This window comes from Mesitornis unicolor, unplaced genomic scaffold (assembly GCF_000695765.1).
Source record: "Mesitornis unicolor isolate BGI_N332 unplaced genomic scaffold, ASM69576v1 scaffold39475, whole genome shotgun sequence".
Lineage (NCBI taxonomy): Eukaryota > Metazoa > Chordata > Aves > Mesitornithiformes > Mesitornithidae > Mesitornis > Mesitornis unicolor.
In genome coordinates, this window is record NW_010184167.1 from 1 (window position 1) to 27,701 (window position 27,701).

Below are 27,701 nucleotides of genomic sequence, written 5' to 3' on the forward strand. Positions count from 1 at the left end.
GGGGAGTGCCGGGCGGGGAAAAGTTCATATTTTGACGGTTGTTTTCCTGATATCGGATTTGGTTTTTTGGGGGGGAGGGGGTGGATGTTGGAGGTGTGGGGGGTCGCGGCCGCAGCGCTCCCGCCAGCGAGCCGCAGCTCCATCCGTTGCGAAACCTCCCGGATAGGGCCCTGCCCGCCCTGCGGCTCCTCACAAGAAGTTCCCTTTGCAATGAGAGCCCAAACCTTCCCCACTCCCCTCCCTCCCCAAAAAAAGAGAAAATCTGGAGGAGGGGACTCCTCAGTCCCTGGAAGCATGCACCCAAAATCGCATGGTTCTAGACCAGGTGAGAGGCAGGGCAGTTGTGAGGGTACTGTCCGCTCCTTTTCCACCCGCTTAGTGTCCCCAAATATGTTACACACCCTCCCGGTGCCACATAAGCCACTTGGAGATTTCACCATTACCTCATTGCTTGGCCTGAACTCTGTAATTACTCATTTTTCCCTTCTTCTGCAGAAAGTGTGGTAAAACCCAGTGTTTTAGCATAACTTCAGGAGCTTCTGTTTCTTTAGCAGTGTCGTTTATTATGCAGCGTGTAGTTAATAAAGTTCCTCAAGTTTAAAGAGTAGGCATACGTTGTGAAGACAATGCGTGCACTCTGGAGGTTCAAGGAACTGTTTCCTGAGGCATGTTGCACCTCTTAGCACCCAGGTACCTTGCCAGAATAATGGGCTCTGCCTTCAGCTGCCCACAAGGCCAGAACTGCTGGGAGGTGTTATTTTCATATTCACTTTTGGTTTTGAGCAAGCTGTTTCTGCTGGATTTCCAGGCTTTCAGCACAAGGGACTCTAATCTCCTTTTTAAGTCTGGAGGTAGCTCTGCAGCAGTTCTGTGTGTGTGGGGGGGAAATGGTTAATTTTACCATTTGTAGGTTGTATATCTGTTGCAGGCTTTAGCTTAGCCCTGTAAAGAACACACCTACTGCAACTGTTGTTTTGCAGCCCTGGGGACAAATGTATCAGATCTAATCTCCATGTCCTGAGATTTTGGTGACTCTGAATTTAGTTCTGCCTTGTGTTATGTGCTTCCTACCCCACCCTTGCAGGAGGCTTTTTCTGAGTCATATCAGGTGGTGGTTGGAGTTAAGCTAAAAGCATTTTTAGGTGTCTGCCTCCTGTGAGCAGGTACCTACGGAGGTGCCTGGCTGGACGCTGGCTCCAGCATACCCATCGTGTGAAGCGTGATGCCTCTGCTGCCTGATGGTCCTGCACCAGCTCTGTACCACCTCTTGCAGTCCCCCTGCACGGGGAGGGGACGTGCACCGCTGCTGGGGCATGATGCCCACCAGAGTAGAGAAGAAACAGTCCTGAACCCAGGTATTTCTGACTCTGTTGCCCAGGTTTGGACTGTTGCAGCCTGTGTTTGGAAGGCTAGAGGTGTCTTTCTGGCTAGAAACATGAGGACCAGGGCAGTGCACCAGGGCGTCTGCAGCATTGTAGTGTTTTTAGACATATTTTCCACCTCTGGCTTTGTAAGTGGTGTTTGAGCAGCAATGAGCTGTGTTTATCAAGCTGGTACAGATGGCATGGGTCGCCCCAGCCTTGGGCAGATAACACCTTCCACCATGCCGTTGTGGCTCTGCCTCATTCCCAGCCCTGCAGGGTCTCCCAGGAGGTTTGGGTCTGTCCCCTCTCCCGCTCCACAGGAGGAGTGGACAGCCCACGGTGATCTCCATGGAGGTATCCCCAAGCTGCTGTCTTGCCCTCAGTCCTGTATGGGTAGCACAGGGCTTCAAGCAATGCTTATCTTGTCTTGTGGCATTGCAGAGAATTCACTGCAGTTATTAAAGGCTGCAGGCTGACACTTAAGATCCCATAGAGCTACTCAGGCAAATGTTGTCACCTTTCCACTGTGTGCTCTTTGCTAAAGGCTCATGAATACCAACAGCTATTTAAAATCCTGTTTTCAGATGTATTTTACAGCTTAGGCACAATGAATGTGCCTTGCCTTATTAACATGACTGTTATGTGGCTCTGTTTCTCCCTCCTATAAACTTTTTTTTTTTCTCCTGGGAAAGGTATGAAATCGGATGGTAAAAAGAGCAAGAGTGGCTGAGTGGTATATGTGGGTCTGCTTTGCTACCCTGGAGTACAGACTGATGCTCTCTGCAGAAACAAATTGGGTTCTGAACTTCAATTTACGCAGCTGAAATCATCTCTACTGAAAGAAGAGTAGGGCTGGCATTGCTGTGGGGAGGTGGGATAGAATTGCCATGGTTAATCCACTTTCAGTGAGATACTGTCAACTTGGAAATATAACTTTAATTCTTTTTTGGAAGAAAAAATGGGTTCTGGCATTGGAGTCTTATTTTTAGTCTCGTGCAGCTTGTATGGCTGTGGGGAGGATGCGGGGCAAGCGTGTTGGTGACTGGGGGGGAGAGTTTGGGTCCATCACCTCACACTGAGCTCCTTGCAGAAGTGAGGCGAGTGCTACCCACTTCCAAACTTGCTTGGCAGACGCTTGGAAAGTGCTGGTCCCTGTGCTGTGCATTGGAGGCATTGTGCTTTTTTCCTTAGTTACTTTTCTGAGATTCTTCTGAAGCATGCAGACAGCAGTATCTTTGGGTCACAGCTGCGCACCACAGCTCTGCCGATGCCACAGGGCCAGTGCAGATGTAAGCTGTTGAAAGAAATGCAGAAAGAAAAGTTACCAATGCCCCTGTTTTCAGTTCCCTTCCCTCCCCTCCGTTTGCTTTTACTGAAGGTTTTGGGTGCTCTCCCTCCACTTGAGGTGACCAGTGCTGGCTGAGCCTGCAGCCTATGTTGCTGCCTGGGTCTCTTGCCTCTGGTATTTTCCTGTTCTTGTTTAAAACCCAGGATAAGTAAGAAAATAACAAACAGTCTGTAATGGGAGCAAAATTCTTGGCTTTGTGTGTTTGTACAGTGTCTAACAACAAGACCTTAGTTGTGTTATTCCCTTGTAATTAAATACCTGGGGACCTGATCCTCTTTGCAGCCTGTGCCCTGGTAAATCCCTGGGTTTTGGCAAGTGCTGGGCTGGTCCTGAGCTGCTGGATCTCAAGAACATTTGCTTGATGTTGGGGGAAAGAAGATGCCACTCAGATGGGTGTGCGGTTCTTGTCCATGGGCTTGGTGCCTTTGCCTTGCTCTAGGCTGCTAATGATGCCCTCTTGCCGGTCTTCTCCTGGGGTCTCCTTCATCTCTGCTATGTGGCTGCTGGCGATGGGGGTACCCCAGTTGGGTTGTGGTGCTGCGTTGGGTCCTTTGCCATCCTTCTTTCCCCCAGACTTGTCAGGACCTGTCCCTTGGTGTCCCCACTGAAACACTTTGGAAGGGATGGTGAGGAAACTGAAGGGGTTTGCTTTGTGCAGCCCAAAACCAAGGAGCTACTGTTGTAACCAACCGTTACTCTTGATTTGCATGCTTGGTGCTGCTTTCATGGGAAGCTTTTCTATCTGGGTCTTGTTTTCTCTAACTAAAAAAAAATCTGTGTGCAAACCACCATGAGGCAGGTTTGCAGGGGACAGGCACTTGAGGCTGAGCTTAATGTCACATCTGGAGAGGAGCAGAGGTAGGAGAAGGCTCTGTGTTGACTCAAGGTGTCTGCTGGAGGTTGAGGAGATGATCTGAGCCTGGGAAGGAGTGGGGTGGATGGTGAATGCTGAGCTCTGTGAGCAAATACCTGCATTGAGACCTATTCAAATGGCAGAAAATTAGAAACAGCCAGAAGTAATTTTTTAGAAGGGAAATAGGGGTGCACTGAGCAGTGCAGGGGCTGACTACCACCAGCTGCCGCCCATCCAAACTCTGCCCAGCTCGGGAGGATGCTGGAGTATGTCTCATGGGAGATGTCTGAGTCTGGGGTGAAGGATGGTGATTTACACTCCTGTCTCTAGTTTTTACATAAAATGTGTAATAAAGTCTATTTTGGGACACGGAGCACATCTGTGATTTTTCTCTCACGTTTGAGGTTTTTTAGTGTGAACCAAACATTACAGTGTGCAGTTCCTATTCTAACCTAAGAGCAGCATAGGTAGGAGGAGGAAACCTAGAGAATCACTTTTATTTTATTTTTTCCAATCTAGCCATGCTAACACCTTGACAGTGAAGCTGCATGTCAAATACCTTGTACTCAACTGCCAACTTCTGCAAGAAGCATTTTGCATTCATTGAAGTGACAAAAAACCCACAGTAAAGGTTCTGGCTGGGGTGTCTCTGTGACACTGGGTGGCAGTTCTGCATGGAGAAATCCAACATTTCAAAAGAACATGGATTTTAATGAAGCTACTTGAATTTTTCATGAACATTGCTGGAATTTTTGTAACATGTATTCATCGTGATAATGGCATTTCATATGCTCAGGCCGGTTCCCCTACAGCAGCCACAGGGCGGCCCATGCTTGACCACAGAGAAGATGACGGAAACTCAATTTGGGAACATGGAGCTGCGAAAGGCTCTTTCGTGGGGCTGCAGTCCCTTATTGATGCCTCTGTCCTGGGAAATGGGGATGCAGAAGTTTCTCTAGTTTCTGTAACTGTTTCTCTTTTATGTTGCAAAGCTGTCTCCTAACCATAGCCTTATTCCCAGGAATAGCTCGACCATTTGGCTAAAAATAAATAAAAATCAAACAGAAAAACCCCAGCCTCGAACAAGCAGCTGCTTGGAGATGTTCATGTGTGCAGTTAAAGTTTGGAGAGGTTAGAAATTGCTGTAAGGAGGGACTAGAAAGCACTGGTCAAACATTAATGATAAATGGTGCTGCCAATTAAACCAATGGTGTGCAGAAACTTTTTTGTGGAGAATAACACGTGCTCAAGGCTTTATTTTATCCTTCACTCAAAACCCTTTTTGTCTCCAGTTGGTATTTTCCTAAGAATAATAGTGATTGTCTGGTCTGTGCAGGGAAGAGCTGAACTGATTGAGTTGCAGCTGAAGGCATGGCAATCTGCTTTTAACAATAAAAATTGTAGAAGCAAACAGGCCATTTATTAATAGCAGGCTTTTCAGCCTTGCCTTTAATTTCATCCTGTTGCTTTTGGTTTATGCACTTCCTTTCTAATTAAAACTGCTGCTTTCTGGCTGTAAGTGTTGATGTCCTCTCTGTTGGAGAGATTTTTTTTTTTTGCAACGTTAGTTAAAAGCAAAGCTGGTAGAGGTCTTAACTGGAGTCTGCCAGCCAGAAGAAACCTCCACACCAAAATGGGAGTTTTTCTGCCAGCATCCATGCGTTTAGCAATGCAGGTTGGTTCCCTTCCTATGGTGCCACACTTACACTTCTTATCTGCTGTGATGTGTAACAGAGAAACGACCTTTGGTTGCTGGTTCCTTGGGGCATGGGACTCTGCATCCCCTTGGGGCACTTTAACCCATGGTCCTTGCTGAGAAAGCACAGAGGTGGCCAAGTGAGGGGACATCCCCTGTGATACCTGCGGCCAAGATCTGCCCACTGGAGGAGCTGGTGTTGACAGGGCTATGGGAGTCACTGAGCTGCTCGGCCTGGCTGGAGTGCCTGGGAAGTGTCAATTTTCAAAAAAGCTTAGACATGGGTTGACCAAATGCACTGTTAAATCATTTGCCTTTCCCCAAAAACATTTGCTCGGGGGATTTTTCAAGGGAGTTTCCTGTCTTTGGTTGTGTGTAGGAACCAGGTGCTGAGGCCAGAGGACAGCTCAGAGGTTTTTCTTCAGGGCTCAGCTGGTCGCCTTGGTGGCCTCCTGCCCAAAAGTGTCCCCCAGGTTCCCTGCTGAGCCCTGCCTGGGGGAGCAGGTGGCAACTCTTGCCCTGTGCTGGGACAGGCTATCCCAAGGTGATCTTAAAAATACTTTGCCTGTGGGTTTCGACTGAGATCTGCTTCTCACTGCTCATTTCAGAAATATTTATGTGCTTGCTGAGTTCTGGTGCTGGGAAGGTTGTGTCGGTGCTGTCAGTGAGGTGGTTGGATCTTCACCTGCCTGTGCTCTCCCCAGCATCCAGCCCTGGGCTCTGAGCTCTGCAGGTCCCCAGCAGCTGGTCCCCAGCAGCTCATGGTGCTGAGCTGTGCCTATTGATTAACAGCTGGTGATTAACAGCTCCTGCTTGGGAACCTCAGGTCACTGGCTGCTTGTTAGCTGCTTGTTAGCAGCCAGTGCTCTAGGAAGGACATGTCAGTGCTCAGACCATGTCTTGCCTTTAGGGACACCGTGCTGGTCAGAAAGTGTTCTCTACTCATTGGAAATCGGTCATGAGGACACTGCTGCACATTTTTCTAATTATTGTAGGCCATTTCTGTTATTAATATTATTAAAATATATAATAGCCTTTCTGATTCCCTGCACCCTTTTCACAGGCTGGCTCTATGACCACAAGGCAGCCTCGAGTGCTCTCGGTGTAACTATCGCACTGCAGTTTGCTGAACTGCTTTAAGTTCTCCAACATCTGACCAGCAAGCTGTCCACTGGTGTTTGCCTGAACTGGTTAACTTTTGCTTTGGGCAGTTAGTATTCTGCTTTTGGTAACAAACATGGCTCCAGGAGTTTGTGCATGGAGCTGTTATGTGGGTTGCTGTCACCCAATCACGGTAGGAGAGCGACGCCAGTACTGCCTGTATGCTGCAGGGGGTGGGCAGTAAGTGGCAAGCCAATTTAAAGCTCAGTTTGCTAACTGGTAGCCTGGGGAAACAGTGAAATTTTCCTGTTTTGTAAGGTCTCCTCTGGCCTCTGTCCTCGCCTGTCTCCTGACTGGCAGCAACACGGCTGCTGGGGCAGGAAAAGCCTGTTCTGCTTTGAGGCTGCAGCGACTTCAATACATATATGCATTAAATATGCATGTATGCAATATGTACACATTAAATATGGATATATGCAATATATAGAGATGCATTATATTTATTTATTTATTTATTTATTTTTGTTTATGAGGTCTTTCTGGGGCTTAGTCAAAATTCAGCTGCCGGGCAGTGGTTGGCACAAGACACTACTTTGATGGTTGCAAAGGGCATTTGGCTATTGAGCCAAATGCATATTTGCCTGGAGGGGAGAGGAGCCCTCGATGTGCTGGCAGAAGGGCAGCAGCCCTGGGTTGTGGTTTACTTCTGTCATTTTTTGTGCTCTGATAGGAATGTTTGCTGCCACAGATGCTGCTCAGAACCAATACTCTGTAAACATCTTTTTTTTTAGTCCATCTCTCTCTTGGACACCTGTTGCATCTTGCTGACTCCAGTCATTTTTTTTTTTTTCCAAAACTTTAGCCATTTTGTTTGAGATGGAGTTCCAGCCGGAGCCAATTCAGTCTAAAAGCTTACCGGCTCTTGACATCTAGCCATAATTGATAGCATTTGTAGTTCAGAGACATTTGTCCTGTTCTCCTTAATGAAGGCTTAATGCACTTATTTCTGATCTGACTGTTTGTAAAGGGCTTTTTTGTTTTCTTCCTGCAGCAGAAAGGACGGGTAAGCACTTGTGAGACTGTCATAGCTTGGTATTTTGGGAGCAAATCGTGCTTGTTATTTTTGTTCACAACTTGAACAAGATTGCTGTAAACCTTCTTTGTGGCCTTGGATTGAGTAATGCTTTGCTGGGGGCTTTTTGCCACGTGGTTTCAGCTGAATTTTGCAGAATCTGTAAGCAAAAGAGCCCTTAATCGGGGCCCAGCCTTGCTTAAGTATTGGGGGTACACAGGGGGCTTGGTAATTTCTAGCTGTGTGTTTTCAAGGGGTCTTTACATCTGGCCTGTCTTAGTGTGCTGTGTACCTTAAGATTTTGTGAGACTATTAGAGTGGCAAACAGAGGCAATGCTCACTTGGTAGATGTAATCTGTTTGCAATATTGTGGCAAATGCACTGATTTGCAGAACAGAGGGATCCTATATTTTTTGTACAGTAAAGAATCTAGAAGAGCTGAGTAAGAGGTGCAACAGGCAAGACTAGACAATTTGAAGCATTTCTTTGGTATTGCAAACCAAGATCTTTTCAGCAGTAATAAAAATTAAGTACTGCTAGACTGCAGCGTTGCTGTGCTCTGTCGCCTGAGTCTCAATTGGTTTAAGAGAAAAAAAAAATCTCACTGCTGGGAAATTAAATTTAAGGTGGAAAAAAATCCATTTTACAAGGAGCCTTGTCATCTTTTATTTTGTTTTCTGTGTAATGCCTCGCCAGCGTTCACACATAGCCAAGTGGCTGCTGCCTGTAGGGACCAGGGGTGATGTGAGGTCCTGAGTGCTGCTCAGGGCTGGGGGGGTTTGGGCTGTGCCAGGGGCGCCCACTTGGCAGCAGCCCTGCTCTTACAGGGACTGCAAAGCCAAGCTTAAAATGCAATATTGGTTTGTTGTTTTTTTTTCTTGCAGGATGGTGTTTTACATGCCAGTTTTGTTTACTCTGAGTTGTGGAAGATTTCTTGGTTTTTTCTTTCCCCCTTCCTTCTAACTCACCCTTTCCTGTGAATGTTTGCTCAGGGAGGGAATGCAGTAAAATTAGCTGAGATGCCCAGAGGGCTGTTGTCTTTGCATCAACCACATTAATGTTGTAGAGTACATAATTTCTGTGGGGTGGTTTTTTCCAGTGCAGTTGAATGGATGGAAGTGGGGCTTTCCACTTGACAACTACCATTCCGGTAAGGGCAGAGTGGGACGATCAGATGTATGGAGAGAGGAAACCTTGGGTGAAGGAACTTGTCTTGACAACTGGGAGAGCAGGAGCACCCTTACACCAGTGTCCAGCTAGGGAAAGCGGCTGGTGGGATGGGATGGGAGCGGCCGTGAGTCTTCTCCCTGGATGCTGCCCTCTTCTGATGGGCTTGCTTCTGCAGCCAACGGTGCTCAGATGGACCCCACTGGACCTGGACCTCGACTTCAGGTCCTTATGGATATGTAGATTTCCCTCCTGCTGCAAAACTCGGCTGCTGTGCCTGGGCATTGCTTGGTGTGGGTGCCTGGGCAGCCCTGGGCAGTGTGTGCTTTGCTGCAGCCACAGTGCCCAGCCTGGTGGGAACAGGAGCCAAAAGGATTTCCTGAATATAAACAATTTTAGGCCACGTGTGGACAGTTTCTCTCCTGACTGGGTGGATTGCATTTATCCAGTATCCTGGTGTAACTGTGCCTGAGCCCCAAGGATAAAGCTGTTTGGTTAGTGTAGTATCCGGAGAAGAAAATACTTCCAGTGGGATTTGGGGGTATGGAGCTGATTTTGGCTGTGGAGCAAGAGGTGAAGTAGGTGATTTCTCACTCTCTTCCCCCTTTTTATCTCTTGCTACTTCTGTGGAAATGTTTCTCTGCAGTACAGCAAGGGGAGGGTTAGAAAACCACAGCTTTTAATTCTTGGAGCTGAAAAACTTAATCTGAACCAGTGTAAGCAAGCAGTGTGGTGAGGCTGGGACCTTGGGTACCCATAGCAGGGGCTGAGGACACCCCATGATGCTGGTGCAGGGCTTGGTCACCCCAGGATGCTGGTGTGGAACTGAGCCATCCCCAGTAGCCTAGACTTGCCCTCCCATCCTTCCCGGTGACTATTTCTTGGGAAATAGGACAGCCTCCCTGGGGAAAAGCTTGCCCTGGGTGATGCAAGCTGGGCAGGCCTGGGTACCAGCCCTTACTCCTGGGTTGCTGCAGTGATGTATGCCCTGGCAGGGGTTCTATAGCCTCTGCCCCTGGCCAGGTGGGCTCCTTTCTCAGAAGAAAGGGAGGAAACTGCTCTGGTAAATGGGCTCCTCGCTGGTCAGCTGGCAGCTCAGCTCTGAAATGCTGGGAAAACTGAAAAAGGGCAAAATATCTGTAGGTGACAGAAGTCAGAGTGTCTGGCTGAGCTGGGATGCATGCATAGTATTTAGGGGTTTTTTTTGTTAGTTTCCAGAACTCAAGAGCTCAGGCTTTCAGAAGACCAGAAAGCAATGGGAAAACCAGCAAATTATAGCTCTGCTGACTGATGCAAGCACTTACAATTGCAAACTTGGACATTTTTTCCAGTTTGCTCTTACTTTAATTTTTGCCAGGGCAGATCACTGCTCTGAAGAGCTTGCTGCCCTGCTAAAATAGCTGCTGGTGAGCAGACATGTGTGCACAGCTTGGACCAGGGAAAGGAGAGAGGAAGAGGTTTGAAGAGAGGCGAACCTCGTTGTATTTGCTTTGTGACCTCTGCAAAACATTTGGGCTCTTTTTCAAAGTCCCTTTCCTGTTCTCAAGTCTGAAGTGTTCCTATGAGCCTGAATTTGATATGCTGGCAGCGTGCTGGTTGAACTTTTCTTTTGGTCTGCCAGTAAGAAAAATATGCTGCCTGCATTTCAAGATGAGCAATGGTTTCATAACCTCGGCTGCCAACAGGGCAGGAAAAAAAGAGTTGAGATCCTGAAAGCTTCCAAGGGTCTGTGATTATGTTTGAGCATGAGCAACGGATTTTCCCCAAAACAGCAACACTGAAGTAATGCTGTCCCAATCAGTATTTTTTTTTTTCCTTTGACCAAAAGCCTTCTGGGTTTAGCTTTCTGCATCATGTGTGAACTTGAGTTTCTGCAAAGCGCTGCTAAACTGAGGCTGTGATGACAATGTGGCATATTTGCTGGGAAGATGCAATACTGCATGATTTGTGAGTAAACTGGCTTCAGATGCAGAGGAAAAAAATAAGCACAAACCAAGCCCCGCTGCAAAAAAGCTCTCTTCGGCTGCTGCCCCTGTGCGCGGTGTTCCTTGAGCCCAGGAGAAGGCTAGGCCTTCCTGTAAATTTATTATCTGGGGGAATAAAACCCTTGTATTTCCTCTCTCCACCTTTCTGAAATCTTTCAAGTAGCCCTTTCCCCAGTTCTCACTGCCCTGCTGTGTCTCTCTTGGCTTTTATCAGTGTTTTTATTGACTAAATCAACTTTTCCGGGAAACTCAGCCTTGTTGGGCTCTGCTGTTCCCCAGCCCATCGTCCTTGGTGAATGTGACCTTCCTGCAAGACTATGTGGTGAGGCAGCGTGTCCTTAGGGCAGAGGGTATGTGGGAATGGGCTCTGGTAGGATCTCCTCGCGTTGCTGGATGCCCGTGTCTTGCATTAAGGATGGCGTGTTCTGGGTCGATGATGCTCTGCTAAAGCACATCATCCACCACTTTGTCATGCCCAACAGGGGACCAGGGATGGGGTGTAGGTCCTTTTCCCATGGCTCCTCTTTTACTCTTGCTGCTTGTTCTGCTTGGTCTGGGGGCTTTCACAGTTATCCCTCTGCTACCCCAAAAATCTTGACTGGAGCCAGCTTGCCCCTGGCAGTCACTCCTTGGTGATCCTGTTTTCTCTCTGGTTGAGATAACAGTAGGAGCTTCAGCCTCAGAGCAGGAGGAGGGAGACTGGTTTAAATTTTAACCTTTTGCTTTCCCAAGGTACCAACCTTCCCTATTCTGTTTAGGAATGAGCAACAGAAGTCCCCACTGGTGGGAAACAAGCTCGGAGCTGTGCTTGCCTTGAGCCCTTTCTCCTGGATCTATGGGCTCATAGCATTTTAAATGCAATGCTGGTTTGTTTGTTTTGGGTTCTTTTGCCCCTGAGGACTGCATGTTATTGACCCTTTTCCACAGGTGTAGGGGAGAGCAGTGGGATTGATCCTGATCAATGCTGTTCTCTCTCTAAATCAGGAGATCTGCCTAAAAATGTGGTCGGTGTGGGTAAGCATAGTCTGAGCTACTGAATCATTGTGGGTTTTCTCAAAGCATCACTTGTACTTGCATGAAGATGGCTTAGGACAAAGAGTAATAGAAAAATTGGCAAGAAAAATTTCAATTAAAAATATATTGGTTGGGCAATGAGGTCGACGTGCTGAGCAGCTTTCCAAGTCTGCCGGACAGTTTGGGAAGGTTTTAGCAAATTTATGGAGGCTTTTTAAAATTGTGTATGTGTTTCTCTTGGTTCTTCTGGGGCTAAACAAAACAGGAGCTAGAACAGGCTGTTTTGGGAGGTGGTGTCATTTTTGCTGGCTTTTTTTGTAAATCAGGTCGTCTTCTCTACTACTTTTATGATAAATGGAACAATACAGGAGTGATTAGGCTTTAAGCTATTCATGAGATCTAAGCTGAGTAATGTGATTTAATCTTTCTTCTGCATATATTTAATATAAGCTGTGATTGCGTTCAAATGTTTGAGCTTTGTACTTGTACCGTATAATTATCTCTGGCTTTAGCAGATGACTTTTTAAAAAATGCCTGTGGTTTCTATTGGATCTCTTTTCTATGAGTTATTTGTGTTTACTTTGTGGCTTGAAGATATGTTCAGCAAACATGAAAGGAGTTTCTTTTGATTAGTTAGTTCTGGTTTAGGTGCTTTCTGAAACTGTAATAAATCAAATGGTGGCGAGTTTGTCTTGGGTTTTCTTTTTCTGCCACTTTTTTTTTTCTGAAAACAGGGCTGGCAGGTACTACAGACATTTGTTTTCCATATGGGGGATATAATTGAACACTGTTTCGCAGCTGCCCTAGAAATAACCCACTCAGAGTGGCTTCTCATGAACAGTGGCTGCAGAGGACAGGTTCACCTCTTCTGTTGAACTCGGGCTAACTCCATTAATTTTTACCCAGGTTTGCTAATTTTTACCCAGGTTTGCAACAATTATCAAGTGTTGGCTGAGTCCTGTACGTGGTGCTGTGATGGATTCCCAGAAATTTGCGAGGGTGGGTGAAGAGTCAAACCTCAGCTGACCTTCCATGAGCACACTGATGTTTGTAGGTGGACTTTTAAAATTTGAACAATGTAAGAAAATAGCTATTATCCCTAATGCCTTATTTTCAGATTTGCTGCTTCTAGCTGTAAGTGGACTTTATGCAAAGTTGAAAGTATGGGAAGGTTGGGTTACATCAAAATATTTAATAGAAATATCTGTATCTGAATTTCTCTGTGGCATGAGGAAGGCTGTACTGCATCAGCAACACTTCTCCCTGTCCTGCATGCAGCAGAGTGTGCGTGCCCACATTGATGGCGACGATGCAGTTATATATTACTGCAGCCTGGGCGCCTGGTCCTGCCCGAGGTGAGAAGTGAAGGTAGATAATGAGCTCATTTGCAAGTCAGAAAGATGTTCTTGGCAGAGCAGCTTTGCTAGCCTCATTTTTATCTCCTATGATTTGTGTTTGGCTCTCTGGCTGTTGTCTTTCAGCTGAGCTTTTTCAAGAGAAATCTGGTTTGGATGCCCTACTGAATTGGCTTGCTGGTGGGCTTGGATAGATACAGGGGGAGCAGAGCAGGATCCCTGAGCTGAAGCTTGAAATGCTGCATGAGAGGCCCACATCTTTGGGGCTGGTCTTCGAGTGATGCGAACAGGAGAGTGGCTCTCCTCAAAAATACCACCTTCTCTCTCTGCTCTTGATTCTTGGGGTTTGCAGTGTTCCCTGGGGTGCTGCTTTGTGTCTGCCAGCTGCTGAGAGCTATTCTGGGGTGCTGGGGCATGGTATGTCAGAGAGGGGATAAGGGTCACCCACCAGCATCCTCATGGCTTGATGAAGGGTGCAGTGCAGCTCCCATTGCACAGCTCCTAGGCCGTGGGTAGTCTGACACCACTCATCCTTATGGACAACTCTGGTTTTCCCCATGCTCCTGCAAATACTACACCCCAGGCAAAGGGAAGTGATAAAATGCACATGGGGGGAAATGCAAGTGTTTATTTTCTGAAATAATCATTTTGGCATGCATGGCTCTAAACAGCAGAAGAAACTCTGGCTCTTGCTTGCCTCAGCTGACTCCTGTGCTGTGGACCATGGTCTTTATAAAGCCCCACTGGGCAACAAGGCAGCTGTTTGAATTGTATCCAAGTAATATTTTCTCTTTTTTGCCATCAGAATTAACATTTTTGATGAAAGACAGTCAGGAAAAGTCGTTTAAATCCTCTCCCTGCTAATCTGCATATTTTATAATTTTCCCAAAAGCCTAGCAGTTACTTCCTAAATCTCTTCTTAAGTCTCCATTGAGAGCTGTTATTAAGACTTAGCAATCTATTAGCAACCCGGCGAGCTGTTTGAGTTGGGCTTGTTGAAATAAGATCTTTTCATTGCTGAGCTGAGCCAACATCTCTTGCTGTGGGCATCATTGTGGTGTGTACTTGCTTTCTGGGAGGTGAAAAAAGTGGAGAGATGTGGCATGAAGCCTTCCGGCTGCTTGCGTGGCTGCATGCCGGTGTGACACTGGGAAATGGGAAATGAGGCGCCAGGAGTAGTGGGACTTTGGTTAGACCATGGAGTAGAGGACTTCCCCCTCTGCCGCTGCTGCAGAGGGCTCTGATGCACTGTGGAGGGGGTTGCTGTTATCACATGGTGCTGGAAACTTTGTTCTTCCGCTCTAAGCGGCTGCCTTTGGAGGTTTGAGGACAGCTGTAGTGAGAGTGGTCAGCACACCAAACTGGGTTTAAGCATGGTATAAAACAGCTTCTTTAATTAAAGATGCTGCGGATGTGGGTGGCGAGCAGGGGGAAGGAAGAGCTGCAGCTTCCTTTGGGCAGACCCTGCTCCTGGTGCAGCAGGATCCATTCAACTGCTGCTGCTCCAGGTACATTAATAGGGCTGGCTTAGACTTCCCCGCGCACACACACTTTCTCCAAGCAGCAGTAGTCTTGGACCTTGCTGTCTTTGCATGCTTGTTTTCAGAGCACCTTTTCTCTAGCTGAGTTTTGGTTGCAGCTTGGCAGGCTGCCTGTGCCCGGGCCCTTTGGACACCAGGATGCGGAGCTGGACCCAGGCTGCGCCAGGAGCATCTGTCCATGGTGGGCTGAGCCCATGCTGGGCAGCTGACACGGGATAGCGATTTGGCATTTTTGACACCTGCCCTGGTGGGGTTTCAAAGCAAACGAGCTCTAGGGTTGAGGATTAATAAGACTAAGTGGAGTATGAACAGTACCCGCTGGTGTTTTAGCAGCCTTGCTGCCTGCTAATGCCCTTAAACCATGAACAGTGACAAATGTCTTCCCTGCTCATGTTTTAAAATCCAAAACCTTAGCTGTAAGAAAACCTGGCCTAAGAAGACGCTTCCTCCCCCTTTCCCCCCATCTCTTCTCAGTGGGTGTTTTATATTCACTTCACAGTTAGTAGTTCAACCTTGCAAAACACTTGCTGGTGCCAGCCAGGTCTTCTCCTCTGGCTGTGAGCATCTGTGGCAGGGGCACATTGTTATATACGAAGTGGGACCTGGACAGAATAAGAAGTTGATTTTTAAACTATTGCACAGTTTTATTTCTTTAGAAAATAGACTTTTCTGATCCATTGAGGACCTTGCATGTGCTGAGCAGCCTGGAGCTGGAAGCTGATGAGCTGTTCTGCTTCCCCTCTGAGTTTGTTCTGCTGCAATTCCCCACATCCTCTCCCTGGCTGCTGCAGGGCAGAGGGAGCTGTTGTTGATCCCCTGTGATACCAGGTTGTCATTGACTTGCCGTATCTCATTCTGCTTTAAAATAGACCCCCAGCAAGACAAGCTGGGATCCCCAGCATCCTGTGTGTCTTTTTGAGGAGTTTGTGATGTGTAACACTCTGCTTTGTTATTTTATTTTTAAACTAAGTCCAAAGTCTGTGTGCACCAGTGCAGTGGTGAGACATTTTGAGTATAAAGGAGGGTGCAGTTTCCATCGTCCTCCATGGGGTTGTGGGGTAAAGCCTGGAGCTGCTGTGGAAACCCAAAGTTGAAGGACTCTCCACGTTGGGGCTAGGAAGAGATATGTAGAAGATAAATGATATTCCTAATTACTTTAAGTGCTTGATAAAAGAAATATTCTTCTTCAAGAAGGAAAAATTGTCTGGCAGATGGGCATAGGGTACAAGTACAGGCAGCAGCCATCCTGCATAGGGCAGGAGCATGGTGGATATGAGCAGTGGCCTGTCCTGTTGGGTTGTAGGATGAGCTATGCTCCTGAGTCATGAGTGGCTGAGCAATGGTTGGGACCCCAGGTTGCAGGGATCTGCATTGCCTTGGTTTTACTAATTACCTTACGTGTGCCTCTTCATTTTCTGTGCTTTTGCTGGGGCAGAGAAGTGAATTTTTGAGGTTCCAGCTGCCTTATTTCCAATGAACAGCACGGTGCATTCAGAAGCTGGAAGCTGTTAATACAAATATTCAACTTTTTTTGAGCTAGAACCTAATTTTTCCCTTTCCTGGTTGCCTCAACAGTGTGCGGGGGAAGAGAAGCGGGTCGGTACGCGCACCGTGGTGGTTGGGCACCGTCCGGTTTTGGAAACGGATGCTTATGTGGCACAGAAGTTCTGTGACAACAGGATTGTCTCCTCTAAGGTGAGCTTGCTCCACTCCTGCGCATGCATTGTGGGGATGTATTCCCTGTTTGTGTATTCACCCTGATTTTATTTGAGGGTTGTTTTGAAATTGAGAAACGCTAAATTCCTCAAGGGTGGATGTAAAGGTCCCTTTGCAAGTGGAGCAGCCTTGTGGTATGTGCCTTACACCACAGCTCCAGTCTCTCTATTAGTCTTTTTTTTGTCTTCTTGTCAATCCCAGTGGAGATGCGTGCACATTCCTTTCTTCTAGGCTGGATGCAAAGCAAATTGGTTTTGTGGGGTGTTTAGGTAAGGAATTTTTTTAATGTTTTCTGACATTGCCTTTGTGAGGAAACAACAGGTTAACTGTAATACAGCACGAGACGACAGCAATTCAGATTTGCAAAAGAGAGTGGGGATTACTTTATAAATGGACAGAAAAAGGAGTCCCTTTTTCTTGTTGTTCCATGGGTTTTTGCTCTCATGAGAGAGGACAAAAATAACCAAGCTCTGTTTATCCCTTTGGATGAAAGGGGAAACATTCATACGGTATTAGTGCGGCTTTTGTTTATGGTGAAAAATGATGATGACACGCATCTGCCTTCTGCTTAGCTTTTTTCCATGACATTCATGAAACTATTTCAAAAGATATAGACCCAGTTGGAGCAAAATATCAAACAAGTGGCATCCCATATTGTCAACACAGTTGGATATATGCTACATTGCTTAGGATCCATGATGCTCAGCATACAGTTAGGCTTCAGTTTTACTCGAGCTCAAACAGGGTTGGTTTTTTTTCCTCTCCTTTCTTTTTTTTGTACAACTTAGCTCTTACTTGTTTTAAGTCTGAGCTGTCTGAGTTTATACTGGGGGGAAAGATTTAAATCTAATCATGTTTAACTCGTGTAGCATTCCCACTGACATTTCCCTGACATGCAAGAGGGTCGTTCAGAAAGGACACCTTCCCCTGTTTTAGTTCCCTCTCTGACAAAATTGTTTGTTTTAGCACTTATTTTAATTCTTCCCTGATTTATTTTTGAATGTGATATCCTTGCTCTTTTTTTTTTCAATTTATATTTGCTAGGCATGGAGCCTTCTTACCTGACCAGTCTCTTTTTATGATTAAGTGGACATTTGGTCTTGAGATTTGGCTGCTTATTATTCTATGCTTATACCAGGCAGACTGTGAGAGCAGATATTAGACCCATTATTTGCCATGTTGTTCTTAAATTCCATGTGTTTTCCAAAGCAAATTATTCAGCAGCCTTCTTAAAATGATAGAGAAGCACAACCTAATAATAGATCTGTGTGGGTAACATGTGTTTTTTTAAACAGAAGAGCAACCCTAAGGTGGCTTTTGAAATTTGGAGGGAAAAAACGTCTCTGCACTATGCATTACCTCTTCATGAAATCATGTCACACTGTCCTGCTTCTCCCCAGGTTAAAGGGAAAACAACTGTCCTGTTTTGTGCAGATACTTCCCATTTCACAGGTAGCCCCAGTCAGCCCTGTACCCTGGTCTGTTTGTGAGCTCCCTCTCTCCCCGCAGTACACCCTCTGGAACTTCCTGCCGAAGAACCTTTTTGAGCAGTTTAGAAGAATTGCCAACTTCTACTTCCTCATCATCTTCCTCGTGCAGGTAGGAGCTTTGATGCGAATGGTGAGTTTTAATTACATACTGATGGTAAGCACAGCTTGGACAAGAATTGAGGCTCAAAACAGACTCTTATAAGTGTGGGGCTTTGTGAGTGTTTTTGGGTTTGTTTTTTTTTTGTTAATTGGAAGCTGTGTTTTAAGTCCTGCACATCATCCAAGATAAAATATTAGTTAAAATATTTGGATTTATCTGAGATGATACCTGAAAGAATTAACTCTTAAACTGTTAAGATCAGTCAACAAGTGAAAATACATTTGATGCTACTGAATTACGGTCTATTTTTTGTCATCTTTATTATTTCTGCTGCATAACTGCGATTTTACAAAGTTATGTGGTATTTCTATATCTCACTTGTAGTGACTTTCAAGGCTAGCAGGGGAGAGAGACTATACTCAGTAAAATTCATGAAATGCATAGCATGAGCTTTGGGATCATGAAGCTTCATGAAGCTGCTCTACACAGACAAAATAGCAAATTGTATACGCGGACGAACTTTTTCTGCTCTGCTTTATTACTTTGGTTAAGGAACAAATCCTAAGCAAACGTGAATACTCATTTTTTGTTCTGTCAGCCAAGAAGAAAAGTGGGCTGTCCAAATGCGCCAGGGAGAAGGGAGTTTGGGAGAATCACTGCAGTGCATTTGCTCGCCTTTTAAATCCTCAGGCCTGGGACTCAGCAGACAGCCTGCTGTAGGCTATAGAAATGATGACTGAAAATAGTAATCAAAAACTCTGCCCCAGCAAGTGAAAAGGCACCATGTGGCTACTGCAAACAGCCTGCTGTTAGATGGCTTCTCCAGAGTTTTGGTGGTTCAGTTTTGGGTATGGCTCTCTTCTAGGCTGCATGTTCAAAAGACAAGTGCCTAAAATGTTTTGTCCTTGGAGTAAAGAGTTATGGCTTATACTAATTTTAGTGGCTGCTGCAGAAATGGGGGATCCCAAGCTAATGGCTGAGGATGGCTCCTCCTGGCAGTGTTACATGAAAAGCCAATTTATCCTGACATCAGCTGGCTCTTCTCCACCACTTGATTTCACAGGCATCGCTCCATTGTGTCAGAGCGAATTTGTAATTTGCCTTGAATTGAAGCAATGCCCTGGAGTTGGGATGTCCTTTTTGTGTAGTTGGCCATTTAGTGACGCAGTATTACATTTTTATCTATTGACCCTCTGGCCATGAAGAGCACAGGATATTCTTAATTATACTTACAAAACTGGTTGCAGTTTAGCTGCTTACTCATTTCAGGCACACGGGTTTGCAGGTAAGAGAAGAGCCTTGTTGTTCCTCCTTGGTTTTATTTTGTGATCTGTGATTACCTCTAAAATAAGGAAGCAACCCTCATGATCTATTAGAGAAAAAACAAACCCAACTGAAGAAAATCAGCCTGACAGCACTAATACACTTGCTGCCCTATAGAGTAACTGACCGCCCCTGGGCGCTCATTGTTTTGGAGACATCACTTGCCTTAAAAAAGCACTCGGGGCAACTCTGTTTAAAATATCCAGGGTTATATATGGCATCTATAGCTTGAATGTTGGTGCTTATATTTACACTACTTTAAATTAATAGAATTGCCCTAAGTGCTGCTTTAGGAGAGGAGTATCACGGCGCATGGGGAATTGTCTGGTGCATCTGCTCTACCTGCTGCTGAAACTCTTTATCAAAATGTCTATTACTCAGACTTCAAATTCAGCCCCTTTTTTAGAGGGAGGAGGAGAAAGTACATGCATGAAACGTAAAGCACCTATTAGTGCTCTAGCAGGGATACAAACAGCTGTTTCTTTGGTTCATCTGCTGCAACACTCAAAGGAAAGTGTGAGTAAACTCCTGGTGAGAACAGCTGGCCTGGAGTAAGCATAGTCCAGGTGTATTTGTAGACAGACCAAGCTGTAAAGCTAATGACAGACCAGACAGTGAGCTAATGTAGGAGGTGCCAGGAATGAAAAATGTCCCTTTTGATTGATGGAGATGACTTCTGGACTGTGATCTTCAGTCTCCTAAACAATGAGTTAGGAAGAAACTACTAAGTAGCAGGAGGATTTTATCACTTTTAAGTGGCTCCAAATTAAGCTGTTGAAGTCCTAAACCAGCTCAAAAATAGCTTCAAAGTAGTCTGCCTTTGATGTTCTGGCACGTTGCTCGTGTGTCCCTCGGTTTTCCACCAACTGCAAAGAGGATGAGCAGTATCCAGCAACGGGATGTGCAGAGAGTGCCATCTCCAAATACACGAGTTATTCTGGGGACTTCATCTAATATTTGTGTTCATACATCTATAACACAGCATTTGTGTGGACAGAAACTCTCTTGTTTGTTTAAACAAACACAGCTGCATCTTGCCCAGTGCAGAGAACTCTCCTATGGGCAGCAGGAGGTCTTCTTCCTTGCCCTTTTCAGCTAAAAGCCAAAGTTCCTTTTGTATTTCCAAGACCTGTTAAATTTTTGCAAGATAATGTTTGACTGACTGGCTTAAACTTCAGTGATGCCACCCCAGTTAGTGCCACCCAGTTAGTTGGTTTCTACCAGACTTCCCGTTTGTAAACATTTTATACCCATTTGAGTGAGCCAGGGCTTTGTGTTCCTGGAAATATTTGTTGTTTTTATATTGGTTTACCCTCACTCTACTTAACTCATACACTACTTACCTGACTGATTCTTGTGGTGCATCACTTCCACTTCCATATCTTCTGTCTCTTCTCTCTTTGGGTCCAATTGTGCAGGGTAAAATTGCAGTGTAGGGTATTTCATGGAGTTAAAAATTTCCATGTAGCTTCCTCCTGGCCAATAAGAGCATTCCTGTCCTTAACACAGCATTTTATGGCAGCCTAAAATAATAAATACACAGATGCTGCTGTTTGTGAGTGTCCCAGGGAAGCACAAACAAGCGGAGGGAGACAAAGTCCCTTTGTGGGGACACAAAGCCTTTCTACTGAGCTTCACCATCTGCCTTGTGCTCCCATTCCCTCTGGGGAGGGCAGGAAAAATGGCCAATTTTGCATGCCCTGGTTTGGAGGGTGGGGCAAGGGTGCAGCTTTTCCTCCTCTTACATTATTCCCTCCCAATTATGAGCCTGTTCTGCCTTCGGGACAAGTCATGACGCAGTCAGAAGAAACAGCAGTTTCCCACAGCCTGAAGGCTTAATTAATGATCAAGAGGCTTGGTCTTAGCTGCAGCACTAGCTCGAGTGCTGTGCTGAAGTTGGGAGGAATCCAGCTATCCACCCCGAGGCCCTTGTGCGGTCTATGTGCTTAAATTGTGCTCTTAACTCCAAATTTCAGAGCTTGTTTTGCTTAAATATTAATGCTCTAGTCTGCAATATATTTCCTATCTAATTTGGGCTAATGTGTGTTATTTTTAGTCTTGCCTCAGTGGTTCAAGATGACTAGTACTGTCCTCCCTCTCATATCCAGTCGGGTTTTAGGGTTCAGATGTGCCCCATCTTCACTGCCAAAGAGCAGAAACAGCCATCCTGTGGCTCAGCAAGAATTGAGGGTGTTTTTCACATCGTGCATTGCTGCTGCATCTGCCCTAGCCATCTTCACTGACTCAGTCCTCTCTGGCACATCCTGTTGGCATCAACACTTGAAGTGATTGCATTAAATTTAGGTTTTAAGCAACTTCTGAAAGGGTTTTTCCCCACCTGAGGATATCTTGTGGTCTTCAGGAGGAGGCATTATAGTCTCCTCAGGATGCCTGTGCTGGTCTTTCTTGTGTGCCCCTTCCTTCCCTCTCTCCTTTGCTGGGTGGTGACCCTCAGTGGGCTGAGCACCCTTCTTGTTCTGTTATAGAATATTGGTTTCTTCTGCTGCCTGAAAACCAGTTGTCAGCAGTACTTATTTTTTTTTCCTCTTTGCAGGTGATAGTGGACACCCCGACCAGCCCAGTGACCAGTGGCCTCCCACTCTTCTTTGTCATCACTGTCACAGCTATCAAACAGGTATAAGTGTCAATGTGGGGAGAAGACTATGCTCTCTGGGACATATGATATAGAAAATTATGAAAATGTATTTGAAAAGACTCAGAAGTCACCAAAATGGGCTGGTAGGTTTGGTGAAGCCTCCTCGGAAGGTCAGACATGTATACTGCTGCTTTTCCAGAGACGCTTCATGTTGAGTGTGGTTATTGGTCTCTCTTGTTTTGTCAATGTAGGACATCTCTATATGTGCTGTTGTAAGCAAGCTGTGAGGGTCAGTAAAGGTTACCACTTTCTGGCTTGGCTTGAATTTTTCTTCTCTTTTTAGAAATGCTCTCTGAGTCTTTGCAGAGACGTGCTCCAAATATAGCCAGGACTTTGCTCCCATGTTGGTAAATAGAAAGGACAGGTTCTGTTCAGCCATTCAGCTGGTCTTGAAATACGTAGTCCTCATCTCCTTGCCGGTGTTAAAAGCCCTTTTTTCTCCCATCATATGCGCATGTGCTATTTAAAATTTCCTCTACAAAAGGACTGAACAATAAAATAATTTTCTTCTGCAGGGGCCAGAAAGGGAGAGCTAGAGTAAAATCAGTCTGTTTCAAATCTGAGTGTTTTATTCTTTCAGTGAGGACTGAAGAGGAAGACTCTTGTCCTCCGTTACCACAGGAAAGAGTTGCAGGGTGCTAAGTGTATTGTTCATATTATCAGCCTGTTCTTGCCAACACTGAGAATAATAGAAACATGTTACAGTAATTTAGCTGCTCGTTGCATGTGCTGCATATAGATTATTTTTGTGTGGTATTTTAATCTGTTCTGAATCTGTCAAATATGCATATGAAGCTTTTAAAATAAATTGATTCAGTCTGAGCAACTCTGGTTGATATTTTGTCAGGCATGAAGGAGGTCTGCGGACTGCTTAATTTATTCAATTTTTTAATCTTTCCCTTTCTCTCCATCTCCACTCATCCTCTTTGGTTAGTTTACTTGCTTTGTTAAGAGTTTGTGTTGCCTGTATTTGTGTGCCTAGGGATATGAGGACTGGCTGAGGCACAGAGCTGACAACGAAGTGAACAAAAGTAATGTCTTCATTGTCGAAAATGCAAAGCAAGTGCAGAAAGAAAGTGAAAAAATCAAGGTAACTGTTGACAGAGAACTTGCATGTGGTTGTCGCTGAAGCTGGTGGGAACAGAAGGGTATGTGGTGAGGAAACGAGGCAGTGCAGGAGGGGTGTACTGTGGGTAGAGCTGCCCTGGTGTGCTCACTTTCAGATGAGATTCTCAGAGAGCTTTTTCCGTTTAAGGAGTGAAGCTGTCTTTGTTTGATTGCTTTTGAAAAGCTGTCTCCCAAGAGCTGTACCAGGGCTGACAAGTGACAGATCTGTCAGCGTTTTGCACTTCTCCAGGACAGGCAGTCCTCTTCTATTTCCAACTCTCCCAAGGACACCAGGAAAGTACACTTAGCTTTGATGTTAATTTATCACCCTACACTTCAGACAAGTACAGAGTCTCTGTTCCGTTAAGATTTAGCAGAGAAATAAATACTGAATGTGCCACATGGGTGCTCCGAGTTGGTGATGGGCTGGATCAACCCGTTAGGCTGTGGACTGATGCTCGGAGACCCGTGCACCTCTTGAGCCCTGATTTCCCTTTTAGCCAAGGTGATTTCTCTTAGGCTTTGAGAGAAGCTAAATCTGTGACTGTCTTAATAAAAAATTAGAGGGCACTTCACATAAACGTTTCCTTTCCTCTAGGTTGGAGACATAGTGGAAGTGAAAGCAGATGAGACCTTCCCTTGTGACTTGATATTTTTGGCCTCGAGCAGCACTGACGGGACCTGTTACGTCACTACAGCAAGTCTCGATGGCGAGTCCAATTTCAAGGTGACAGGGGTGGATGGGGCGGTGTTCGGGAGCTGGCACTCTGTGGTACTTGGGTGCCTGGAGCTGACACTGAAGCTGGTGCTTGCACGAGGGGGTGTGTGTGATTAACTGGAGGATGCTCCCATGGAGCCCATCCCCATGACCGTCAGCTGTATTTACAGCCTTCCCCTCTGTCTGCTCCCAGTGTGTCAGCACCAAAGTGCTCTGGGGATTTTGTTTTCCATTTTGTCTCCAACAGCCATTTATGCTGGTGCTGCCCCAGATTGAATCGATCTTTATTGATACAGCTCTGCTGCCTTATTGCCCATGATAGGAAGCATGTTAGTGCTTCCTTGCTCCAGCCGTGCATTGCCAGGTTGGGTGTGTTGGTAAAGCAGTGTCTACACCTGCTTCAGATCCCTTTCTGCTACCTGCCAATGCAACTGTTATTTAACCAAGCTTTTCCAGTGAGATCTGGGACTTTTTGAGGCTGTATGTCTAGATTTGTTTGGGGAATTTTTTACCAGTGTGAAAAAAACATCTCTTTTGGTGTTTTTTGTTTTGGTGGAGGTTTTTTGGTTTGTTTTTGGTTTTGTTTTTTTTTCCTCTCCCTTTCCCTGAAGCAAGAAGTGAAATTTGATATTAGCCTTGCTCAGAGTGAATCCTCTTTAGTTTATTTTTCTTTCTTTATTCCTCACTCTGCCTCCAAACTAGAGAAAGAAACAACAGCAAAAAACTTTTATAGATCAGAAGACAGTACTGGTGCACTGTACTGGTTCTGCTAGTAAGGAGGAGTAGAGCTTTGAAGTGGCTTGGGGCTAAAAATAGATAACCATATTAAAAAGACAATTGCTTCTTTGTGTCAGGTGTATTATATGCATGAGTTCACATAATTATTGCAGTCTTGGCTCTTACTAAATTTTGAGCCAGGAAGCGCAGTGCTGAATTTCTGTATCAAGAACCGTGGTTTTTTTTCCCCACTTTGTGGATTCCTGTAGGTGACTGGGAGTTGTCTCCTTTTTCTTGATGAGATGAAGATGAGTTTGAAGGAGAAGGGAGGAATAAAAAAGCAAGTGGAGTTTGGGGAAATAGGTCTAACATTAGGAACCAAGGTTTGCTGCAGAAGAAGGGTGAGAGAAGCACACTCAGGTACACACAGAACCTCATCTGCACCAATGCCTGGTGCCAGCCTGGTGGGGATTTTTCTAATACTTGGGGCATGTCAGGTCAAGGTGTGGGAGAGACACCTGGTTAAGTGGAACTGGAGCAGAAATGTAAAAAAGAGATTTTGTCAGAGCTTTGTCTTTGAAGTGCGCATATTCAGTCATATGTTATCTAAAAGAACATGTGTTTTCTAAATGCACTAATGACCAAGAATGTAGAGATCATGGACTTGATTAGGGGGCAACTTTGAAGTACTGCTCAGTAACTGCACAGTGTCCATGGTGACAGGAGCAGTGGATGCAAAACCCCACACAAGGGTGGGGTTTGGTACTGAGTACTGCAGGAATGGTTTTGAGTTACATTTCACAAAAGCTGTGATTTGTACCAGAGATGTGTCTTTGTGCATCTACTTTACTACAAAAAGCCAGGCAGGTTACCAAACCGGCATAGAGGTGGGTATTTATAATGTCATGACTACGGCGTGTGTAACCTAACGGTTTCTTCTGAGATGTGCAAGGAGGGGAATGTAAACGTAAGGAGTGGAGGAAGGTTTTTAATGAATTTGTTTGAGGATGGATTGGGGCAGCCTGCTGTGCAGCCTGCCGTGGCTTGGAGCTCCGAGTAGTTCCTATAAATAGAGCCTGGAAGGCAGCAAGCAGATCCTTTGTGGGCTTTCCAGTTAATTGTGAGAGATGAACCTTTGCAGTAGCAGCTGCTAAAAATAGCTTGGAGTCTGCCAGTACTCTGCCTGGTCCCCGAGTACTGGAGCTGATGTCTGATTACCTTCAGAAGCAGGTGGTCAGGTGGTCCTTGGGAGCCCTTCGCCCCAGGGGCACCTGCAGCCTCCCCTTAACCCCAGCTGGGGTGGCGGCAAGTCCTTGGGGGAAAAAACAAAGATGCTATGCTTTCGGTGTACACCTTACTGAACTGATAAAACAGCAGCTCCTTCCTGCTACGGTTTCTCTTAAGGCTTTTGTTGAGAGATGCTTCAGCTGCTTTGTGGGAGCAAGGGCTCGGGTGAGCTCCTGGCACTGACAAACCTTTGTATGGTGGTATTTTTAAGTAATAGGGTATAAAACTTGGGCACAGGCGGTGTTGCTGAGGGCTCATGGTAACGCTACTGTGCTTTTCTGCCCAGACCCACTATGCAGTGCGGGATACCACTGTGCTCTGTACGAACGAAGCTATCGACGCTCTCACCGCCACGATTGAGTGTGAACAGCCACAGCCTGACCTCTACAAGTGAGTCTGCTTCTCCTGCCCACCCTGCCCTGCAGCTGCCTGGTGTCATCTCCCTGCAGACACCAGAGCACCGTGGGTTTGGGGATCCAATAAGTTTTACAGTTCAGCAAAGCAAAGTGCGTTCATTTTTCATCGGAGACCGAAATGTTTCTCAAGGCAGCGGTGAGCTGCCAGGCTTCTTCCATACAAGGATGGCAAAGTCAACACTGCACTTCTTCAGGGCTCAATTTCTTTGCAGCAAAACCTACCTGGTGCAACACTTGTCATGGTGTAATGAGCTATTTTTTTGTCAGCTTAGCTGCAGTAGTGGTCCCTGTGCCTGTTTTTAGGCCACTCTACCTTCCAAGCCCAAATGCATTGGGCTGAATGACTTCCAGGAGTAGGCGGTCTTTGCGGTTAAATCCCTGGAAGGAGGCTTGCTGGAGTGCGTTGCTTCATAATGGGTATGTGCTGAGGTGTGTAGGCATGGTCAGGTACTGCTGCTCTGCTGATAGGTGGCAGCTGGGGGACACCCCTGGCTGTGGGGGGTGCGTGGCTTCTCCCTCTCCTGAGCACAGCCACCCTTCTGAAGCGTGGAACTCTCAAATACACTTAAGTGTTTGCTTCGATCTTCTGTCAGTGACTTTTAAAAAGTATGTTTGTAGTAGCTCTTTATAATGTGTTTGTAATATAGGCTTCTCATATTTTTATTGCAGGTTTGTTGGAAGAATTATCATCTACAGAAGCGACCAAGAGCCGGTAGCCAGGTTGGTTTTGCAGCCATCTCACTGGCCCTCCTAAAAGATGTTGGGCATCTACATCAGGTTTCAAGGATCTGAACTCCTGCTACCATAGTTAAGTTTTAAACTGGAAGAGGGTAGATTTAGATTGGATATTAGGTAGAAATTTTTCACTGTGAGAGTGGTGAGGCACTGGCATAGGTTGCCCAGAGAAGCTGTGGATGCCCCATACCTGGAAGTGTTCAAGGCCAGGTGGGATGGGGCTTTGAGCAGCCTGATCTGGTGGGAGGTGTCCTTGCCCATGGCAGGGGGGTGGGACTAGATGATCTTTAAGGTCCCTTCCAACCCAAACCAATTCTATGATTATTAGAGAATGGTTGTCTTTAACCATTCCAAATATTTCATTATTAAGGGAGGCCTGTAGTTAATCTCTGCACTTTATGCTCTTCTGTTTGCACCCCTCTTGGGGAGACAATGCAGGACCACCCAGTAACATCCTCACCTGTTGATGTGGAACAAATTTACAAGGCAATTGCAAAATATTGTTATTTGAGGGAAAGCAGAAACATCAGAGTGTTTTGCGGGGGATAAAATAAGCAAATAATTTTTATAAGTCATCAAAACCAGATGGCTGTCACCAGAGTGGTGCTGGCTGTGTTTCATGCTGTGGTCGATCTACCTGGACCCTGGAAGCAGCAGAGGGTGGGATTTTCGAAGAGAAATAAAACCATGAGTGAGAGCAAAACAAGCTGTCAGCTTTGGTGGTGCCATTGATCAATGGTGCTGGAATTGACAGGTTTTTGATGCTTTTAAAAGCAGGTTTTTATCTAAGTAATAGAACATATTAGATCTGAACATTTTGCACTTATTCCTCAAAAGTCTTACTGATAATCCCCTGTTAAATTGAGAACTTTGAGCACCAAGAACAGTCTGCGTAAGATAAAACAGATTTCATAGAGTGTATTGGTTTGGAAGGGACCTT

General features: G+C 45.7%; 1 long non-coding RNA gene across 1 annotated transcript; it reads left to right on the forward strand.

Annotated features, from left to right (window-relative positions):
• The first annotated feature begins 16,071 nt into the window (after positions 1 to 16,071).
• LOC104540544 lies at positions 16,072 to 25,986 on the forward strand. The gene is made up of 6 exons (XR_728132.1): positions 16,072 to 16,191; positions 17,722 to 17,811; positions 21,680 to 21,760; positions 22,764 to 22,871; positions 23,487 to 23,615; positions 25,897 to 25,986. It is a non-coding gene; the product is annotated as an uncharacterized LOC104540544 (long non-coding RNA).
• Positions 25,987 to 27,701: the final 1,715 nt, after the last annotated feature.